Source organism: Varanus komodoensis, unplaced genomic scaffold (genome assembly GCF_004798865.1).
Source record: "Varanus komodoensis strain SLA01 unplaced genomic scaffold, ASM479886v1 scaffold9, whole genome shotgun sequence".
Taxonomy (NCBI): Eukaryota; Metazoa; Chordata; class Lepidosauria; order Squamata; family Varanidae; genus Varanus; species Varanus komodoensis.
Window position 1 is genome coordinate 9,202,976 of NW_025336598.1, and position 10,603 is coordinate 9,213,578.

The 10,603-nt window shown below is 42.1% G+C and overlaps 1 long non-coding RNA gene across 1 annotated transcript in view; it reads right to left on the reverse strand.

Annotated features, from left to right (window-relative positions):
• LOC123017264 overlaps nucleotides 1–4,891 on the reverse strand; it is a 26,407-nt gene extending 21,516 nt beyond the window's left edge. The window contains exons 1-2 of the long non-coding RNA XR_006413565.1: nucleotides 4,152–4,891; nucleotides 2,656–2,742 (exon numbers count right to left, since the gene is read on the reverse strand). This is a non-coding gene — a long non-coding RNA (uncharacterized LOC123017264). The remainder of the gene's footprint in view (nucleotides 1–2,655; nucleotides 2,743–4,151) is intronic.
• Between the last annotated feature and the right edge of the window lie 5,712 nt (nucleotides 4,892–10,603).

A 10,603-nucleotide genomic window follows, 5' to 3' on the forward strand; every position in this document is an offset into this window, starting at 1 on the left:
GCAGGATTTCGAAGAGGCAGAGGAACTAGAGATCAAATTGCCAACATACACTGGATCATGGAGAAAGCTAGGGAGTTCCAGAAAAAGATCTACTTCTGCTACATTGACTATGCTAAAACCTTTGATTGTGTGGATCACAACAAACTGTGGCAAGTTCTTAAAGAGATGGGAGTACCAGACCATCTTATTTGTCTCTTGAGAAACCTATATGTGGGTCAAGAAGCAACAGTGAGAACTGGACACGGAACCTCTGATTGGTTCAAAACTGAGAAAGAAGTTTGGCAAGGCTGTATATTGTTGCCCTGCCTATTTAACTTATATGCAGAGCACATCATGAGAAAGATGGGGCTAGATGGATCACCAGTTGGAATTAAGATTGCCGGAAGAAATATCAACCTCAGATAAGCAGATGATACCACTCTAATGGCAGAAAGTGTAGAGAAACTAAAGAGCCTCTTGATGCGAGTGAAGGAAGAGAGTGCAAAAGTTGGCTTGAAACTCAACATTAAGAAAACTAAGATCATGGCATCTGGTCCTCTCACTTCCTGGCAAATAGATGGGGAAGAAATGGAGGTAGTGACAGATTTTATTTTCCTGGGCTCCAAGATCACCACAGATGGGGACTGCAGCCAAGAAATTAAGACGCTTGCTACTGGGTAGGAAAACTATGGCAAATCTAGACAACATACTAAAAAGCAGAGACATCACCCTGCCACCAAAATTCGTATAGTGAAGGCTATGGTTTTCCCAGTCGCAATGTATGGCTGCGAAAGCTGGACCATAAAGAAGGCTGAGCGCCGAAGAATGGAGGCCTTTGAATTGTGGTGCTGGGGAAGACTCCTGCGAGCCCCTTGGACTGCAAGGAGATCAAACCAGTCAGTCTTAGAGGAGATCAACCCCGACTGCTCTTTAGAAAGCCAGATACTAAAGATGAAACTCAAATACTTTGGCCACCTAATGAGAGGGAAGGACTCACTGGAAAAGACCCTAACGCTTGGAACAATTGACAGCAAAAGAAGAAGGGGACAGCAGAGAATGAGGTGGCTAGATGGAGTCACTGAAGCAGTCGGCGTGAGCTTAAGTGGACTCTGGGGGATGATGGAGGACAGGAAGGCCTGGAGGAATGCTGTCCATGGGTCACGATGGGTCGGATGAAACTTCGCAACTAACAACGGTAACAGAACAATTTTGTATCGTTTACATGGATCTACTTTAGAAAGAGCTAGCTTTCGATATAACCCATTATGGTAATGTTATATAGTAGAATGCAGTGCACACACAGAAGGAATTAGATACATTCAGTCCCTGGGTTATGAATGTGTTCTGTTCCTGAGAAAATGGAAATTTATCTTTAAGCTAAATTTGCATGTAAGTTGAATCATGTATAATTGGTCCTGTAGTACAGTTCACTATAGTATAGTATAGTTCTCTACAGTAGAGAAAGAGAAATACTTTGCATAGCCAAGGGAACCAGTTCACACAAGAGCCTATGAATGAAGGTTTACATAGCAATAGACCTCAGAGTGACTGTAACAGCTACTGGCCTAGTCATCTAGAGACATCCTTCTGCCAGCTCTCCCTGTGTCACAACCGCAGGCTTATCTTTTAACAGTATCTTGCTTTTTCTTGTAGCAACAGATAAGAACTACAAAATCACAGTGCACAGCAACGTCTCTGTTCTTCTCTACTGTCACAAGAGAAAGAACATTCTGACATGGTCAGAGAGTGAATGAAAGCCAAAACATCATTTTGAGATTGTTCTAGCAACTATGCCTTTTTTCTTTTTTTATTCTTACTCTGGGCATGATGCAGAGCTCCCAACCTTGATCTTAAAAGCTCCTTCTCCCCCCCCCACCAACCCCAAGTTAGGATCTGGATCAAAGGTCCCGCACCTATTTATTTAATTTTTATTTATTTATTAAAACATTTCTATGCCGCCCCATTCGCCGAAGCCTCGGGGCGGCTCACAACATAAATTAAAATACAAGAAATAACAATATAAAATAAGTCGCTCTGGCCAGGGCGACCTACTCTATGGTAAAAATGAGAAAAGATCCTATGATATGGATTTAATATGGATCCTATGATATGAATTTAAAGTCATACCTGTTTTTCTTACGTAGATGGGTTGGTGGTAATACTACAAAAGTGTCAAGCAGGGCAATTTCCATAAGTGACTGTAGCAGTTGCCAGATCTGATAGCTGCTAGATTTATCCAGAGTAGAAATGATAAGCCAAATGTTCTCTACTATTCAAAATTAGTGACTGAGTGGCAATTCCACAAAGCCTTAATCCTATCTTTTCCTTGGGTATTCAGAATTGCTTGCAGCCAGTGATTACATTTGTCTTGCTCTTTTGTCAGCATCTTTTCACCTCTCTTTCATTCCTCAAGAGTTGCCTGAAACTTAGCAATCAAATAATGGCCATAAAGAGTTCACCTGCAATTCTGTTTGGCCAGTCAGATTTAGTTCTGTGCTGATGACACTAAGGTCAAGAGAAGCCCATTAAGGTTGGGCAGGACCCCTTGCATTTGTCACACAGGCCATCCTAAACAACAAAGGAACCTAGGAAGCTGCCTTATACTGGCCTGTCTGGTCGAGTGTTGTTGACACTGACTGGCAGCAGCAATTCACGGTTCCAAGCAGGCAGCCTTACCTGATATAGGGGTAGTGGATTCCAATGCGTTTGAATGTCTGCTAATTTGTAGAAACCTGGTCTACAGGTTCTTCATCAGGTTGACATCTATAGATCAGGTGGATTCCAGAGACACACATTTAAAAGCCAAATTAAATTATCATGCATCAATTAACTGAAAGTTAGTTGAAGTACATTATGCTATTAAGAAAAAGTAAAATACTGTATGTGTAACATTTGAAAAATTACATTCTTTGCAAATTTATTTATGTCACTTTCAGAATGGGAAAAAATCTGATTCTATGGTTTGTGAATGATGGAATGGACAATTCAGTCCAATCCATGCAACTCAAATGGAACAAGTTAATTAAAATCTGAATACCCTGAGACATTCTGCATGCAAAGGATATATTCCACGCTGAGCTTCTTGGAACAGACTAAAGCACTGTTGTTGTTCTTTTTGTTTTTCCTGTTTTTAGTTGTCTCACAATACTTTCCCAGAAATCATGAAGAAAGAGTTTTCTGGTGAAATGTTTCATAAATCTGTCCCCTCCTTTAACCTGAGCACAACCTGGAGCATTCACAGTGATTCTGCTTGCCTGTAAGCTCTGGTTTATATACTGAGACTGTAAGCAAAAATATTGCAACTAGATATGAGTATGCTGTCTCTATTTACTCTGAACAACCCCAAAACTGAAAGTGCACGGAATTTCTCAAGTAATCTGAAGCTCAGCAAAGCACTCCCTCTCACCAACCCTCCCAGTTCCGTAACACCTTCCCCTACTTATCTGGCCAGCAAAAGCAGTGGTAGCAAGCTGAGGGAGCAGCAGGAGGAGGTTTCTCTCTTTCTTCCTTTACCTCCTTTTCCTCCTGGCACCAAAGGCAGGAAGAGTATGGCTTGTATGCGAGGAGGAGGGAGGCTATCCCTACTCCCCAGTCTTGGCAGGAGGAAAAGTAAGTTGGCCCCTGAGACACACAGGGGCAGAAAAGGGGCAAACCTGCCTCCTCCACTCTCCCTGCACATTGTTGCTGCCATTGCTGAGCCTGTAAGGACATGGAAATGTTTGGAGAACAGGGTGGGTAACTGGGAATTTCTTCTCCAGTTCAAATTTTAATCCGAGCCAGAGAAGAATTGGGTAACTGTAAAGCTTTTGCTAATCCTGAAAGTCCTCTTTGAATTTAGTTCAAAATTGCCTGGGCACCTTGCTGCGTAATGCAAAAGCATTCATATTGCAAGCACACACATGCTTCTGAGTGTTGAGTTCTGTCCCCACTGCTTTAAAAGGCCCTGATGTACAGTCACAGCATTTTAGATTTTCTTTCAATAGTTCTGAAAGCAGCAATGTAATAGCAGTTATTAATATAATCTGTGGGGTTTAGTCCTTGTTTCCTCACCAGACTGGGAGGTCATGACTCATCAATACTGTCCTGCCTGTCTGCCAGCACAGATGTCTTTTCGAATGATATTGCTTGCTTTGTGTATTGATAGGGTGTCAGCAGAAAAAATGCTTACTTACCAAAAGGTCAGCATGCAGTTTAATCCATGTCAGAGGACCCACTTTGTGAACGGTCAATTGCTGAAACATAGATTTTAACCTTTTTAGTTCTCAGCATCCTGGGCTACTTTTGACTTAGAGTGCACTGGAATGACACAGCTGCAGATGTATAATTGTAGTTTTCTATCATCCATTTTCAATGAGAAAATTATCATACATTTTTCTCCTACCAATTTAATCTAAGCTAGTAGATTGGTCTGGTTGTTAATACAAATGAAAGGAACTTGTATTGCACATGTTGAGCATGGTACTTAAGTATCCCCCATGAAATTAGGTTTGACAAGTTCATGTGCTGTATCATCATTATCTCCTCTGGAAGTGCCTACCAGCTTAGAAGCACAACAGGGCCACCCAAAAGTAACTGAGTGGTTTGTGCATACCTTGGGGACTTCCTAGTTATGTAGAAAAAAATAACCAAAACAGTTAGAAAGGTTTCTGCAAGCTTCCAAACTGGAAAAAGTTAAGTAGTTGCTGAACCTGTAGCAATGCTGGGAGAAAGGCCTAAAGCAGGGGTAAGCAAACTGGAACTTTCCAGATGTTTTGAACTTTGACTCCAATAATCCCTGACCACCAACCTTGCTGGATGGGTTTATGCAAATAGCAGGCCAAAAAACATCTGGAGGGTACCACACTGTCTACCCCAATCCAAAGGAGCCAGAAATTAAGCAAACTGCATGAGTTTATCAGAAGAAGGAAGGAAGGAAGCAAGCAAGCAAGCAAGCAAAAATGAGGTGAAGGGCAGGGCAGGGGAACACAGTATACAGTGGTACCTTGGTTCACAAACTTAATTCATTCCACGATTCTGGTTGCGAACCGAATTGATCGCAAACTGAATCAAATTTCCCCATAAGGTTCAATGTAAAATAAGGTTAATCTGTTCTGAACCATATGTAATTTTTTTAACCACAAAAATATGAAACAAAGTAAAGTACAGTACAGTATGAAGAGAGAGAACACTAACCTTGCTTGAGGTGACTTCTGGTGTGGAGGACAGGAAGGTGGGTGGGGAGGAGGTTATTGTTTGGAAGGAGAGTCTGCGACCGTGATCTTGACTAGAGGAAGCCACGACCAGGTGTCAGACCAGGGAAGATGGCCGCATTTGTGTTCATGCGAGGAAAATGGCCACATTCGTGTTCGTGCAGATGGCCGCAATTGTGTTCATCACCTGATGCGGAGTTCACGAATGGAAGCAAAATGTTGCCAAACTTTCTGTTCCCGAACCAAATTCAGTATTACTGTATTAGCTTGCTCAGATATAAAACAGTTTACTATTAAGTATTATGGAGAAAGAGAATTAAGATTAGGAAGATATTTGCTATGCCATGAAACTTATTTTTTCCACTGTAAAGTGATTTTTAGATAGAAAGGAAGGGAAAGGAAAACCTCTAACCTTTTACATTCTCCAGAACTGTATGCCCCCAAAATATGTAAGTGGAAGATAGGGCTGGAGAACTTTTCTCAGCTCCAAAACTGAATTCCAATCTGTGAAAGTTTCTCAGAGGTTTTGTTCCTTCTGTAAACAGAGCCAAAGGCAAACTGGGCAGAACCAAAAATGTGTGTATTACTGATTTCAAGGCTATTCAGAAGTAAGCAGTATTTGAATTACCAGTCCTCTGCCTATTTGTTCAGAAGCAAGCAAGAGCATCATTTTTACACACAAGGAAGCAAGGCAAAGCTTTGTATGTACTCCCAAGCAAATTAAGTCTCAGAAATAAGCAGGTATGAACAATTTTTCCCCAGGTTCCTCCCACTCTTACTGCAGGAAGAATCTCTTACTTCTGATCAGGTCGTGATCGGAGATGAGAGCATTTCCTTGTTGCAGAGTAATACAGGACCCATTTCTCACTGCACAGTAAGGGAAATCTCACTTGGTGGTTAGAGGTAAGAGTTTTTCCTGCTGGAGTGGGTGGGAGCAGGGAACAGGCTGGCCAACCTGATATGAAATCTACCCTCTGGAACAAGAGGTGCTCATGTTTTGGGCTGGCAGCCATTACACACAGTCCTGAAACTGCCCACATCCCAAAAGCATGAAGAGCAGCATATAGCTGCATGGAACCCTAAGATGAGGATACACTACAGCAAGGGTTGGCAGGAGTACATCCCCATATATTTTGTATCTCAGCTTCCAGCGTTCTTGAACAATGGTTATGCTGATAGAGTCTTCTGCGAATTGAAGTCCAAAAACACAGGAAGGTCTACTTTCTGCCCACACCTTCTGTTTCAAGCCCTCTAATACCATATGTGGGTTCAGTTCAGAAGTTAAATCTAAAAATAAGACAGTAGTTTCTGCATAATCCAGGGACTTCCCAAATGCACAGAAGTCTTTTTCACAATGCGTCAGCACTCAAGTGACAAACTGTATGGTCAAAGAATTAACCAAAAACTTACCACAGAATTATCACACCATAACTCAGCCTTGTAATTAACACCACAAGATTTACTAGCTACAAAAATGTGCAAGTTTGCATGCCAGTCATGCAAATAAAAGCATTTGTGACTAACAGGGGGGAAACCTCGAAGTTTAGAAAAATTTCAAAAATATTCCTAGAGACCAAAGGGTGGGCCTGGGGAAACATCATGCAGATCTCCAGTTGAAGTTAGGCATGTCTGCTGCATATGCTTTCTGGATGGAGTGGAGGTCATCTGGGAATTGTACTTAATCCTCTGAGTTATTGGGCTGCTATCCATGCATTTTAGACAGCATGCTCCCAGCATGCCCCAAGCAACCATGCTAACTGAGGAATGGTGACTTTTTCCTGTACCTTAAAGGGATTATAATTTAACATCTTTGTGGGGAAGTGGTAAATGTGATTGGGTTTGTGCTCCTTCTGGAGCTATTACTGGTCTGTTCAGATTTGTTTGACCATTTGCTCCATGTCCTGTTAATCCCAGAGACAGAAATGAATGTACATTTTCTTTGTAAGCATCACATCCTTCACATGTGTTTGGGAAAATAAATGCATCTTTCTATATTATAGTACTTAGTGAAGGTGTTAGGAAGACCCAAGCCTGTCATTGTGAGACTCAGGTTTTCAAGAAAAATGGAACAGAAGATGAGGAAGCTCCTGAAAAGCAAGCGAAACAAGTTGAAAGGAGAGAAACTGCTCTAGTTTCCTCTCTACTGAAACTAGAGAGGGTAGTACAGCCTCAAAACTGGAAAAGAATGATAGTTAGCTGTAGGGTTGGATGGCTCAGTCTGTTTCTGGTCTACATCAACTTCACAGTTGTACAAAATTGAAAATAATCTGCATGGAAATCGCCATACAAATATGTATTTCAATGCAAATGTAAAATATACAAAATAAGACTTTCTAAACATATTTGATTGCAATGTATGTTTGTCCAAACACTGCTTATTTCAAAAGATGATATTTTAATGCACTTTATTGGAATAATACCACCGCATTCAAAGAAGTACAAAATCTAGAGGCAAATCACATCCCTACTTTAGGTCAGGGTATAAAGATCAGTTCAGTTTACATGAGAATTTACCAATGTCAAATTCCTCAAGTTTTCCAACTGATGTGTGAACCCCTATCAGAGCACCCATAAACATTCAAATGTCCAACATTTGAAACATATCTGGAGAGGGGTTAAAAAAAACAAAACATTCAGCCAGAATAACATTCAATATTCCTCAAACACTCCAGATGAAATATGAAAAAGCGGGAGGTGGTTTGCCCCCCTCTTTTGCCATAAATCTTTCCCCTCTCTAAAATTTGGGATAATTCTTTGAAAGTTCAGTTGAGCACTAGATATTAGTACAAAATTCCCATTTACATACCAGCACTGGCTTTGGTCCATGAAAAGTTAGATCACTTTTCTTTTTCTAGTCACTGGGGCATAAAAGTGCTTAGCTTTGGTGTGATCATGCCCACAACCAGGCATCACTAAAACCATGCAATTTTCCTTCACTGGCAGGGAAGCCAATCCTTTTGGGCTACTGGGCACATTTAGAATTTGAGAATATGTCACAGGCACTGTCACAAAATGGCTACCATGTGGTTTGCCCATTCATAGAATGGCTGCTTTGAGTGTGAATTGGTGACTTACCCTAAGGCAGAGGGTTGGTCTCAGCTCCAGGACACAGAACCACTCCTTTTTCTGCTCCAAGATCTAGAAAGATACTCACTTTATGGAAAGCAAACTGGTGAAAGACACACCAACAGATCCCACACCAAAATATTAAAGCCAGGAAACACACCCACACAAACACACAGCTCAAGGCCCTGAGGGACACTTCCTACCACCATTGCTATGGTTGCTAAGTCTGATGGGAGTTCTGTGCCAAACCATCTGGAGGGCCACAAGTTGCACAAACCTCATAGAATGCATTTGAGAATGGCCATAAGGATGTAGAGAAAGTTCCTTACTTTGAATCAAGTCGTGTTTCACTCAATTTCATTCCCATTATTTTGCCCAAAAGTCTGCTTGTAGCAATTGCATTTTTGAAAACCTTAACATCTTATCTATAAATACAAGTACCTACTTTTTATTCCCTGATGAAATATTTATGAGCAGCAGAACTCTCCTTATCAAGAGAAAATATATAATTTAATTCAGCATTTTTCCACCTTTGCAACATGAGAGTAATTGGCAAATTGAGAAGCAAACAAACCTCAGAAGGTTAGGTTAGATAAAAAAACATGTCCAAGTGTTGCTTCAGAGCAACTGCAAACTCCACTGTGAAACTATATAGAATATTTTTGTTAAGATATTTTGTCTTCAGGGTTCTTGCAGGGATGAATGTGTACCTATACAAGAATCATTCCCCTCATCACTCGGACTGTACAAATATAGGAAGAATGGCAAGCCTATCTAGAAAGAGCAAAACAAGAATTAAAAGGTGCTCTGCAAACGAGAAGTAATCACATGCAATCTATCACCTTCCTCATGCACAGCTATGCATGCAGGAACGAATACGAATCCCCCAGAGAGCTCCCTAACTCCTAGGCATGCTAAGTGCATACTTTGTTTATACTCTTGGTCTTGGACAGAGGTCACAGCATTCCATTTATTAAATTCATAACTTTTTAATTTCCCAATTTCCATCAAATGTGCTTCCACACTCAATTAAATAAACAGAAAGTGCAACAAAGAGGCACAGGAAACTCGTGAAGAAAAATCAAGAGGCTTAGGGCTGCTCTGGGGCTTCACCTGATGGTCAGAACCAGAAAACCCAACTCAGTACTTGCAGGATTGGTCCCAGGCCCTGCTGGAGCATTCAGCCTCCTGACGGTGCCAGCTGACAGCCCTGGGGAAAGAGCTACATCAGGGCAAGCTCTTTGCTCCACATCTGGTCTGAGCAACACAGGTCTATTGGCTGAAGTGCCTGTATCAGTCCAGTTCACAACCTTATGTATACTCATCAGGTGCAAGAGGCTGTCTACCCCAGCCTCACCCCATCTTCTAAGATATGAAAAGAAAATCTGCCCTGTCCGCCTTTGTGACAAAATCTGTATCATTATTTCATATGCACTTCCAATATGGTGGCATCCCACATGGTTCCCCTTCCTGTTGGGAGTGGAATCCTCCTAGGCCAGCAGGCATTTGGGATTTATCACTCCTGTTCCTGCAGAAGGTCAGAGCTTGGCTCTCTCCCCCACTTGCTCCCCACCCCCACTACCCAAGGGAGTTTTTTCCCTTTCCTGAGAACACACTTGGGGCTTTCTAGAATGTGTAAATACCAGGTTCACATACACAGTGGGCATTCATAAAATCCTGCCGCTATTTCCTGCCATCATTGCCATCCTGAAAACAAAAGTGGTTGCAAAAGACTTCCCTGAAGTTTGGCTCCAGCAACATGGCTCTAGTGTTTTTACTTTTTGTTGAATGAACGTTGCTCGTTTATGGGAGGAGTTGAAACGGGGCCTTATGTCAGGTGCTGCCAGGCCCTTGCTGATGACTTTGGGCCTCAAAAGAGCCTGCCATCTACCTACTGCCAGCCCTACATGCAGGCGATAGTCCCTGTGGTCCAGCGCTCCTGCCAGCCTGGAGCCTGGATAGTTGTGTCCTGCCCTTAATCCCCCCATACTTCCTCTGGGTCAGTGCTGCATCAGGGCCCCACAGGCACTGTGTGGGGGCCACAGAAGTGGGTGGAAGCAGCAGGACTAGCCAGCTACTTGGGTTCTTCTGCTGCTCCTGCCCACCAAGAGGAGGAATGGGAAGGGGTGCCACTGCTGCAGAGTCCCTGCCAATCCAAGCCTTGGCTCTGATTGAAGTACCACTGTTTGCCTGTATACCAGTTTTCTGCTCACAGACCAGACCAATGTTTCAGATTTTATATCTGTGGCCTATTCTGAGTTGTTATATTTTGTTTTTCACCATTCCTGGGAAAATACATTCTGGTACGAGGTACAGGGTTTCGGCTTTTACCTCCTTTACGATTATAAAAAGAAAGGGTTTTCTTCTAC